Source organism: Camelus bactrianus, chromosome X, assembly GCF_048773025.1.
Source record: "Camelus bactrianus isolate YW-2024 breed Bactrian camel chromosome X, ASM4877302v1, whole genome shotgun sequence".
Taxonomy (NCBI): Eukaryota; Metazoa; Chordata; class Mammalia; order Artiodactyla; family Camelidae; genus Camelus; species Camelus bactrianus.
In genome coordinates, this window is record NC_133575.1 from 118,199,334 (window position 1) to 118,211,856 (window position 12,523).

A 12,523-nucleotide genomic window follows, 5' to 3' on the forward strand; every position below is an offset into this window, starting at 1 on the left:
GAATAACCCTCCTAGGGAAAAGGATTATTATCTTCTTAAATCAATACAATTCAATTCAGTAACTACTTATTGAGTACTTACTATGTTATTAACTATTATTTAGTTTTTTTATTCTTCACAACAACCTTATGAAATATGTAAAGAAAAGTCTGCCTCATGCCCAAGGAACAGTCCCTGTTTTCAGAAAACATGCAGTTCAATAATAGAGACAGGTAATTAAACATGCAACTATAATACACGTGTTATGAAAAGAGTAAGTACAAGATTATATAACAGAAGTACATCCTTTTGTGTTCCCCCAGCCTGACCTCAAACAGTTCTACTTGGTCATAATGACTGGTAGTGGAAAGTATTCCTTGATTAGGCCTTTATTCTGTTCCTTGGGAGTAACTCTTTCAGTCTATCTTTATGTATGAATCTTGGTGTTTTCCTTTATAAAAACTTTCCTTTTATATTATCCCTTTTGGTAATATTTGAAGGTAGTATTTAAATAGTGGGCTGTAGTTTGGGACCGAGAAGATCTCTGGGCATACTTCTTATCCATGAAAGGGATATTTTAAAATCCACAACCATCATATTTTCTATTAGTTCAGACTTATTTTTATTTTGGCAGTACATTTTTCTAAAATGTTTTTAACTTTTTAGCAATTTTTTTCATTGGATGTGTGCATTTAATATGGAACTGATGTGAAGTAAGCACCTTGTCTGTATTTTCAACTTTGAAGAATGAAAAAATGCATATACAATTACTGTATTTTGCTTCATACATTAGGAAAAAATACTAAATCAATCTTGGTTTCCACATTTACAAACATCAAATACACATGAAAGCCCAGTTCAATCTTACTCAATATATTAGTCTGCTCAGGCTGCTGTAAAAAAAAAAAAACAAACCATAGACTAGTTGGCTTAAAGAATAGAATTTTATTTTTTCACAGTTCTGGAAACTAGAAATTCAGATAAAAGTGCTGATATGGTCAGTTTCTGGTGAGAGCTCTTTTCCTGGATTGTAGACATGTGCTTTCTTACTGTATCCTTAAAAAGCAGAGAGAGAATGAGAGAGAGCGCCTATGTTGTCTCTTCTTCTAAGGGCACTAATCGCATCATGTGGACCCTTTTATCATGACCTCATGTAAACCTAATTATCTCCCAAAGGACTCATCTCCAAATACCATCACATTGAGATTAGTGCTTCAACATATGAATTTGAGGGGAGGGGAGACACAATTCAATCTATAGCATTCAGGAATACAAAAACCACCAAAAGACTAAAGAAGTGGTTTGTCGTTTATTTTTTGTTTGATTTAGTATTTCTCATATTGGTCCCATTATAGAGTATTCCCAGAAGGAGATGAGATCAATGAATATTTTTCCCTTTAAACAATGCCCATGATCCTTATGGATCACTTGTTTATTGTTTTCCTCACAGGCATCCTTGAGAAAGTATGCCTGTATTTCCTGTGCAGCATCTCTGGAGGTCTTATCTTTCTATTACGCATCTTTACTTCCAAAGTGACCTTTGTCCAGGACATGAAAGAAGTTTTCTGGTGTATAAATTTCAAGTTGGGCAAAAAAAAGCTACACGACCAGGATGAAGAGGAAAATCACAACAATGACAGTTCTTCTGGCTCCTCTTTCCATCATTTTACTCACATGTATCCAGCCTCAAGTAGCATGTTTTGCCCTGAACTGACTGAAGCTTTAGAGAGTGCAGCTAAGGAAAGAAACCAAGAAAGAGATAAAATCTGGATAGCCAAGGAATGTAGTCCTTATGCCATTTACAAAATCAAATCTGCCACAAAATAAAATGAACCAGGATGTGCTATTTACCTGAATTCCAAGTGTAAAGACAGATGATTATGTTTTAAATATAGAAATGACATAAAATACTGGGTAATACTGATCGAAAAATATTATTATTGATATATCCATTTAAAAAGGTCTGATTTACATAAATATTGTTATAAATTTTCAGTTTACAGTAATGTCCCAGAAGCTATATGACCATACTGAATTGTTTAGAAAGATCTATAAAAAGGAAAAGAGAAATGAGGTCATTCATGTGAAAATTTGTTAATAAGCACGGGAGTAAGCCCTGGAATTTTTGGGAAATACAGAAAGAAATTACAACATATAAGTCTACTAGACTATCTATACCAATGAGTCCACCTGATGAAAAAATATTTTTAAGTGTATATTTAAGATTTCACAGAGGCTCAAAGATGAGGCTAGAATCGACTGTTGTAGGATGACTAGAAGTTTGCTAGGCACAGAGGTAGGGGCAAGCATGTGGGGGGAGTTGCAAATAGTTCTATATAAGATAATGCATAGAGAATGATGTGACTAGAGAGTGTGCAGTTTTTAAAGGTCACTCTGGGTTCATTGTGGACATTCAGTTTGGAGCAAGAACAAGAGTGAAAGTCAGGAACCTGTTATGAAGAACATTTTCAAAGCTTTTAGAAATATTTGGCTAAAAGGATATAAGTACATTTTAATCTGTATCTATGGCTATTCCAATTTAAACCTGTATTGATATTGATAAATTGCCCACCAAATGTACTCCCATAGCATAAACACACACAAATCAGTGTATGAATGCTTATTTCCCCACATCCTAAAAGTGCATATTAAAATCCAAAAGGAAACTACCCCAAAAATAATTTACACCTTCCCTTCTATAAGACTCCAGTTCTTTGTCCATCTTTATTTATAGTATTCCCCCTCATGTCTGAAACTGTTAAGCACAATTTCTTTTCAAGATCAGCTCACAAGAATTGCAACAAGTGTGTATTTAGTTCTGAATGCTTTCTCTTTAAAAATATTTCAGACATACAAATAGTATAGATGACAATATAACAAATAACAATCTACTCACCACCAAGATTTAGCTCTAAAGCATCACAACTGTGGTTAAAGTCCCTGTTTATTCTTTTTTTTTTTCAAACATTTCTTTTATTGAGTAATAGGCATTTTACAATGTTGTGTCAAATCCCAGTGTAGAGCACAATTTTTCAGTTATACATGAACATACATATTTTCCTTGTCACATTGTTTTCGCTGTGAGCGACCACAAGATCTTGTATATATTTCCCTGCGCTACACAGCATAAACTTGTTTGTCTATTCTGCATATGCCTGTCAGTATCTACAAATTTTGAAATCCCAGTCTGTATTTTCCCATTCACTGCCCCTTGGCAACCACAAGTTTCTATTCTATGTCTATGAGTCTGTTTCTGCTTTGTATTTATGTTTTTTTTTTTTTTTTTTTAGATTCCGCACATGAGTGATCTCATGTGGTATTTTTCTTTCTCTTTCTGGCCATCTTCACTTAGAATGACCTTCTCCAGGAGCATCCATGTTGCTGCAAATGGTGTTATGTTGTCTTTTTTATGGCTGAATAGTATTCCATTGTATAAATATACCACTTCTTCTTTACCCAGTCATCCGTTTATGGACATTTAGGCTGCTTACATGTCTTGGCTGTTGTACATAGTGCTGCTGTGAACACTGGGGTGCAGGTGTCTTTTTGAAGTAGGGTTCCTTCTGGATATATGCCCAGGAGTGGGATTCCTGGGTCATACGGTAAGTCTATTCCTAGTCTTTTGAGGAATCTCCATACTGTGTTCCACAGTGGCTGCACCAAACTGCATTCCCACCAGCAGTGTAGGAGGGTTCCCTTTTCTCCACAGCTCTCCAGCATTTTTCATTTGTGGACTTTTGAATGATGGCCATTCTGACTGGTGTGAGGTGATACCTCATTGTAGTTTCGATTTGCATTTCTCTGATAATTAGTGATATTGAGCATTTTTTCATGTGCCTATTGATCATTTGTATGTCTTCATTGGAGAATTGCTTGTTTAGGTCTTCTGCCCATTTTTGGATTGGGTTGTTTGCTTTTTTCTTATTAAGTCGTATGAGCTGCTTATATATTCTGGAGATCAAGCCTTTGTCAGTTTCATTTGCAAAATTTTCTCCCATTCTGTAGGTTGTCGTTTTGTTTTACTTATGGTTCCCTTTGCTGTGCAGAAGCTTGTAAGTTTCATTAGGTCCCATTTGTTTGTTCTTGCTTTTATTTCTACTGCTTGAGTAGACTGTTCTAGGAGAACATTTTTGAGATGTATGTCAGATAATGTTTTGCCTATATTTTCTTCGAGGAGGTTTATTGTATCTTGTCTTATGTTTAAGTCTTTAATCCATTTTGAGTGGATTTTTGTATATGGTGTAAGGGAGTGTTCTAGCTTCATTGTTTTACATACTGCTGTCCAGTTTTCCCAACACCATTTGCTGAAGAGACTGTCTTTATTCCAATGTATATTCTTGCCTCCTTTGTCGAAGATGAGTTGACCAAAAGTTTGTGGGTTCATTTCTGGGCTCTGTATTCTGTTCCGTTGGTCTATATGTCTGTTTTGGTACCAATACCATGCTGTCTTGATGACTGTAGCTCTATAGTATTGTCTGAAGTCTGGGAGAGTTATTCCTCCAGCCTCTTTCTTTCTCTTCAGTAATGCTTTGGCAATTCTAGGTCTTTTGTGGTTCCATATAAATTTTACTATGATTTGTTCTAGTTCTGTAAAATATGTCCTGGGTCATTTGATAGGGATTGCATTAAATCTGTAGATTGCCTTGGGCAGTGTGACCATTTTAAGAATATTTATCCTTCCAATCCAGGAGCATGGGATATCTTTCCATTTTTTCAGTCTTCTTTAATCTCCTTCATCAATGGTTTATAGTTTCTGTGTATAATTCTTTCACCTCCTTGGTTAGATTTATTCCCAGATATTTTATTACTTTGGGTGCTATTTTAAAGGGGATTGTTTCTTTACTTTCTTTTTCTGTTGATTCATTGTTAGTGTAAAGAAATGCAACTGATTTTTGAATGTTAATCTTGTAACCTGATACCTTGCTGAATTCTTCGATTATTTCTAGTAGTTTTTGTGTGGACCTTTTAGGTTTTCTATATGTAGCAACATGTCCTCGGCATATAGTGACACTTTTACCTCTTCTTTTCCAATTTGGATCCTTTTTATTTCTCTCTCTTGCCTGATTGCTGTGGCTAGGACTTCCAAGACTATGTTGAATAGGAGTGGTGATAGTAAGCAGCCTTGTCTTGTCCAAGATTTTAGTGGGAAGCTTTTGAGTTTTTCACCATTGAGTACTATCCTGGCTGTAGGTTTGTTATATATAGCTTTTATTATGTTGAGATATGTTCCCTCTATACCCACTTTGGTGAGAGTTTTTATCATAAATGGGTTTTTTATCAAATGCTTTTTTTGCATCTATTGAGGTGATCATGTGGTTTTTGTCCTTTCTCTTGTTGATGTGATGGATTACATTGATTGACTTGCGTATGTTGAACCAGCCTTGTGTCCCTGGGATGAACCCCACTTGGTCATGATGTATAATCTTTTTTATGTGTTGTTGGATTCTATTTGCTAATATTTTGGTGAGGATTTTTGCATCTATGTTCATTAGTGATATTGGCCTATAATTCTCTTTTTTGGTAGTGTCTTTGCTTGGTTTTGGTATCAGAGTGATGGTGGCTTCACAGAATGAGTTTGGGAGTATTCCCTCCTTTTCAATCTTCTGGAAGAGTTTGAGAAGGACTGGTATGAGTTCTTCTTTGTATGTTTGGTAGAATTCCCTGGTGAAGCCGTTCGATCCTGGACTTTTATTTGTAGAAAGGTTTTTTATTGCTATTTTGATTTCATTTCTAGTGATCAGTTTTTGTTCAAGTGGTCAGTTTCTTCTTGATTCAGTCTTGGTGGACTGTATGTTTCCAGAAACTTGCCCATCTCCTCTAGGTTATCCAGTTTGGCTCCATATAGTTTTTCATAATATTCTCATATGCTATTCTGTATTTCTATCTTATTTGTTGTAATTTCTCCATTTTCCTTTCTTATTTTGCTAATTTGTGCTCTCTCTTTTTTCTTCTTTGGGAGTTTGGCTAGAGGTTTGTCAATTTACTTACTGTTTCAGAAAACCAGGTTTTGGTTTGATTGATTTTTTTCTATTATTTTTTAAAAATCTCTATTTAATTTATTTCCTCCCTAATCTTTATAATTTCCTTCCTTCTGCTGCCTTTTGGGGTTTTTTGTTCTTATTTCTAGTTCTTTCAGCTGGTGGGTTAAATTGTTTATTTGAGATTGTTTTTCTTTTTTGAGAAAGGCCTGTATTGCTATAAACTTCCCTCTTAGCACTGCCTTTGCTGTGTCCCATAGATTTTGAGCGGTTGTGCTTTCATTGTAATTTGTCTTAAGGTATTTTTAATTTCAGCTTTGATTTCTTCTTTGACCCATTGGTTTTTTTAATAGCATGTTGTTTAATTTCCATGCTTTCCTTTTTTTTCTCCTTTGTTTCTCTGTTGTTGATTTCTAATTTCTTGGCATTGTGGTCAGTAAAGATGCTTGAGATAATTTCTGTCTTCTTAAAATTGCTGAGGCTTCTTTTGTGCCCAAGTACATGATCAATCCTAAAAAATGTTCCATGTGCACTTGAAAAGAATGTATATCCTACTTTGGGGGGTGTAATGCTCTGAAAATATCCACCAAATCTAATTTTTCTATTGTATCATTTAATTTCTCTGTTGCCTTATTTATTTTCTGTCTGGAAGATCTATCTAGTGACGTTAATGCAGTCTTAAAATCTCCAACTGTTATTGTATTCCCATCAGTATCCCCCTTTATCTCTGTTAGTAATTGTTTTATGTGCTTAGGTGCTCCTATATTGGGTGCATATATATTAATGAGTGTAATATCCTAATCTTGTATCACTCTTTTAATAATTATAAAATGTCCTTCTTTATCTTTCTTTAGGGCCTTTGTTTTAAAGTCTATTTTGTCTGAAATCAGTACTGCTACACCTGCTTTTTTGGCTTTTCCATTTGCATGGAATATCCTTTTCCATCCTTTCACTCTCAATTTATATGTGTCCTTCTCCCTAAAGTGGGTCTCTTGTATGCAGCATATTGAAGGTTCTTGCTTTTTATCCAGTCTGCCACTCTGTGTCTTTTGACTGGAGCATTTAGTCCATTAACATTTACAGTAATTAATGATAGATGTGTGTTTATTGCCATTTTGAACTTATCTTTGCAGTTGATTTAATATTTCCTCTTCGTTCCTTTCTTCTTCCTTTTGTGGTTTGGTAATTTTCCTTTGTATTATCATGGATTTTATTTAGTTTTTGTGACTCACTTGTACGTTTTTGGCTTGTGGTTACCCTTTTTTGAAAGTCTATTAACCCATTACTATAACTGTTTTTATTAAACTGATAGTAACATAACCTCAAAGCCATCCTACCGAGAACAAAAAATTTTAAAAAGAAAAAAAAAACTATAATTTCTTCTTTCCCTCTCCCACTCTTAGTTATTTAGATGTCTTCTTTTACAATTTCATGTTTATTTTATTTATAATTCATGAGTTATCACCTTTCCAGTTGTGTGTTTCTCATTTCTGTAGCATCCTGCTGCTTTTTTATTTATAGTATACCTTTCAATATTTCTTTTAGCATGGGTTTAGTGTTGCTAAACTCTTCTAGTTTTTGCTTGTCTGTGAAGTTCTTTATCTCTCCTTGTATCCTAAAGGATAGCCTTGCTGGATAGAGTATCCTAGGCTGCATCTTTTTTTAATTCAGGACTTTGAATATATCTTGCCACTCCCTTCTGGCCTGTAGTGTTTGTGTAGAGACCTCAGCTGAGAGCCTTATGGGGGTTCCCTTGTAACTCACTCTTTGCTTCTCTCTTGCTGCCTTTAGGATCATTTCTTTATCCTTGACTCTGGCCATCTTGATTATGATATGTCTTGGTGTGGGTCTATTTGGGTTCTTCCGGTTTGGGACCCTCTGAGCTGCCTGGACTTGGATATCTGATTCCTTCTTTAAGTTTGGGAAGTTTTCAGTCATGATGTCTTCCCATACCTTTTCAATCCCCTTTGATCTTTCTTCCCCTTCTGGAACCCCTATTATGTGTAGATTGGCACACTTTATATTATCCCATAGGTCCCTTATGTGGTTTTCATTTGTTTTTCTCACAGCTGTTCTGATTGGGTGCTTTCTGTTGTCCTGTCTTCTAGGTCACTTATTCGTTCCTCTGCATTATCTAGTCTGCTTTGCACAGCCTTTAGATCAGTTTTCATCTCAGCCAATGAGTTTACCAATTCTACTTGGCTCTTCTTTATAGCTTCAATTTCATTTTTGACATATTTTATATCTCTAAACACTATCTCTTTTAGTTCCTTCAGTACTGTGATCACTTCTTTTTTGAAATCTTGATCTAGTAGGCTATTGATGCCTATTTCATTGATCATTGTTTCAGGGGATTTCTCTTGTTCTTTTAATTGGGAGTGGTTTCTATGCTTCTTCATCTTGCTCATACCTCTCTGGCACTGTGGTTTATGGAGTATCAGTTATCTATTTCGGTTCTTACAGAGTTTATTTATTTATCTATCTAATGCCTATATAGGAATAACACGAAGAAGAAGAAGAAGAAGAAGAAGAAGAAGAAGAAGAAGAAGAAGAAGAAGAAGAAGAAGAAGAAGAAGAAGAAGAAGAAGAAGAAGAAGAAGAAGAAGAAGAAGAAGAAGAAGAAGAAGAAGAAGAAGAAGAAGAAGAAGAAGAAGAAGAAGAAGAAGAAGAAGAAGAAGAAGAAGAAGAAGAAAGAAGAAGAAGAAGAGAGAGAGGAGTGAGAGAGAGAGAGAATTTTAAAAGAAGGGAGAAAAAAAGGTTTTAAAAAGTGTATAATCAATTATAGAAGAGCAATTTGAATCAGACTAGCAATTGAGTTGAGATGTCTTTTTAACAACCATTTAAAAAAAGGGAAAGAGATCAAAAAATAATATTTGAAACCTATGTATAATCAATAACAGGAGATCAAAACCAAAAGAAGTGAAAATGAAATTTGTGAATTAAAAAAAATAATTATAGTATAACTACTTTAAAAGAAAAATTTAAAAGTTATTAAAACTAGAAGGGTATACAATTGTTTAGAAAGTAGAAATTAAAAAGGTAACAGAAAATAGAACAGATAAAAAAGGTAAAATAAAGAGATAATTTTAAAAGAAGTGACAATAAAAGGTTAGGGTTAAAAAGTTATGTTTTATTTTCATGTGTCTCAAGCTATTTTTTGATTTTCTTGCTGACTCACTGTGTTTTACTTTTTCAGTAGCAAGTTGTTTGTCTCCATGTCTTTGTGTTTTTCCCATTTTTTTTTCCTTGTAGTATTTCTAGTTTCATACTGCTGTGGCCAGAAACAATGCTTGATATAATTCCTATCCTTTTAAATTTGTTGAGAATTGTTTTGTGGCCGAGATTGTGATCTATCCTTAAAAATGTTCCATGTGCACTTGAAAAGTGTGTATTTTGATGTTTTTGGATGGAATGTCATGTAGATATCTATTAAGTCCAACTGGTCTAATATATCATTTAAAGCCACTGTTTACATATTGATTTTCTGTCTAAATAATGTGTCTTTTGATGTAAGTGGGTTGTTAAAGTCCCTTACTCTTATTGTATTATTGCCAATTTCTCCCTTTCTTTACATTAATATTTGTTCTATATATTTAGATGCTCCTATATTAGATGCATATATATTAATGAATGTTATATACTATTCTTTTATTGACCCTTTTATCATTAAATAATGCTCATTTTTTGTTTTGTTAAAGACTTAGACTTTGTTTTAGCCTACTATGTCTGATATGAGTATAATTCCCTGGCTTTCTTTTCATTTCAATTTGCATGGAATATCTTTTACCATCCCCTCACTTTCAGTCTGTGTGTGACAACAGATTGAAACATAGGCAACATATAAATGGGTCTTAGTTTTTAAAATTCAGTCAGCCACCCTGTGTCTTTTGACTGAGGCATTTAGTCCATTGACATTTAAAGTGACTATTGATACATGTCTATTTATTGCTATTTTGTTACTTGTTTTCCAGATGTTTTGTTTTCCCTTGTTCTTTCCTTCTTTTAGTCTCTTCCTTTGTGGTTTGATGATTTTCTTTAGTCATGTGCTTTTGTTCATTTCTTTTCTCTCTCTCTCTTTTTTGTATCTATTGTAGGTGATCTGTGGTTACCTTGGGGATCCTGTGTGTTGACCTATAACTGTATTTACTTGTTTTAAACTGATATTTAAGTTCAAACACATTCTAAAAGATTTACATTATTCACTCCTCTACCCTTCATTTTGTTTTTGATGTCATATTTTACATCTTCATGTCTATACCTTAAGTGTTTATTGTAGTTATAGTTGATTTTTAAATTTTTGTCTTTTAATCTTTGTACTAGTTTAAGTGGTTATTCCACAGCCATTACTACATGTTTACCTTTGCTAGTGGGATTTTTCTTTTCATATAAATTCTTGCTTCTTGTTGTAGTCTTTTCTTTTCCCACTTACATAAGACCCTTTAACACTTTGTTTAGGGTAGGTTTAGTGTAAATGAACTCTTTTAGTTTTTGCTTGTCTGTGTTCTTTATCTCTTCATCAATACTGAATGATGACCTTGCTGGACAGAGTATCGTAGGTTGTAGGTTTTTCCCTTTCAGCACTTTAAATATATCATGTCACTCCTTTCTGGCCCACATAATTTCTGCAGAAAAATCAGATGATAGCCTTATGGATGTTCCTAGTATGTGATACTTTGTTTTTCTTTTGCTGCCTTTAGAATTCTCCTTTTGTCTTTAACTTTTGCCATTTTAATTATGATATGTCTTGGTGTGGGTATCTTTGAGTTCTTGTTTGGGACTCTCTGTGCTTCCTATACCTGGAAATCTGTTTCCTTCTTCTACTTCGGGAAATTTTCAGCTGTAATTTCACCAAATACCATTTCTATCCCTTTCTGTCTCTCTTCTCCTTTGGCGACTCCTATAATGCAAATGTTTGTATGCCTGATGTTAAATGTTCTTCACTTAAAAAAAATTGTTTTTCTGTTCTGATCACATGATTTCTGTTATTCTATCTTCTAGATTGCTTATGTGTGTGTGTGTTTTGTATCACCTTGTCTGCTGCTAGTTCCTTCCAGAGTATTTTTTCACTTCAGTTATTGTATGCTTCAGCTCTCACTGGTTCTTTTTTAAATTTTCTAGTTCCTTGTTAAAATTCTCACTGTGTTCATCTATTCTTTTCCCAAGTTCACTTATCATTCTTATTATTATTGCTTGGAATTCTTTATCTGGTAAATTGTTTATCTGTGCTTCATTTGAGTTTTTTCAGTTTTTTTCCTTGTTCTTTGATTTGAAACATATTCCTCTGTCTTCTCTTTTTGTTTAACTTTGTCTATGAAGTTGGGTGAAACAGTTACTATCTTGATTTGAAGGGATGTCCTTGTGTGGGAGTGTCCCCATTAGTCTGCATGTGTCCATTAGCTTTAGTGGTAGAGCTGGATCTGAAGTGCTCATGGGTCATAATTTCCCCCAGGGAATGCTGGCAGCTACTACATTGGAGGGAGATAGGGCTGGGGAAGGAGGGGCTGAAGCCAGAGACAGATGTGAGCTGGAGCTTCTCCTGTGGGCAATGGCAGCCATCACCTTATTGGGGTTCGGGGCAGGTCCCAAGGTGCTGGAGCAGAAGCTTTGAGGGTTGAGTCTGATCCATCTCTGTTCCTATAAAGTATGTGCATTCTCCTTGGCAATGGCACCTCTGCCCTAGTGGAGAGCAGTGCCAGAGCAGGAGGGGCTGGAACAGACACCTCGTGTGGGTTCAGTGTGTTGTGCTGGGATGATCCCAGGATACTGGTCAGAGTTCCATACAGTTTTCAATCTCTATGCAAACACACTGGTAATGATTGACTTCACCCCTTTTAGGGCCAGGGTGGGGTTCAAACCAGCTCCATTTTCTCTAAGTGTGCACACTCTCCTTGACAATGGCAGCCTTCATCCTAGTGGATACCAGCACTAAAGCAAGAGGCAACCAATGCAGGCTGGGTGTACTCTGGAGCAGTCACAGGAAAATGGTTAGGGCCCAGGGTATTTTTCAACTTCCTCCATGCTGTTCCTGGGAGTGAGAAAGTGTGTGCATACACTCTTCATGGGGAGAGTCTCTTACAGCCCTCCAAATAAATCTCACTGGTTCCCAAACCACTAAGGGGGCTCATCTTCCCAGTGCTGGACCCCAGGGCTGTGGTGCCTAATATGTGTCTTGAACCCTTCACTACCCAGGGAGGATCCCCAAGCCATAGTTTCCTCTCCTTTCTATGTCCTCTGCTAGGGGTATGAGTCCTGACCTGATCACTTCTCTTTCCTTCCTACCTAATTCTTCATAGATATTTCTTTACAGGCTTGGTTGAAGAAGAGTGTTTCTGCCAATTTTCAATTTGTTTCCAGCAAGTTGCTCCAAATGTAGATATATTTTTGATGTATTTGTGGGAGGAGGTGATCTCAGCATCCTCCTACTCCATCATCTTGATCTTCTGATATTTATTAAATTTTAACATTTTTTGAGCAATATGGCAAATTAGTTAAATGCACTGTCCCTGTGGCCAGATTGTCAAGGTTCTAATCCAAACTCTGACACTTATTTAGCTGTGTGACCTTGG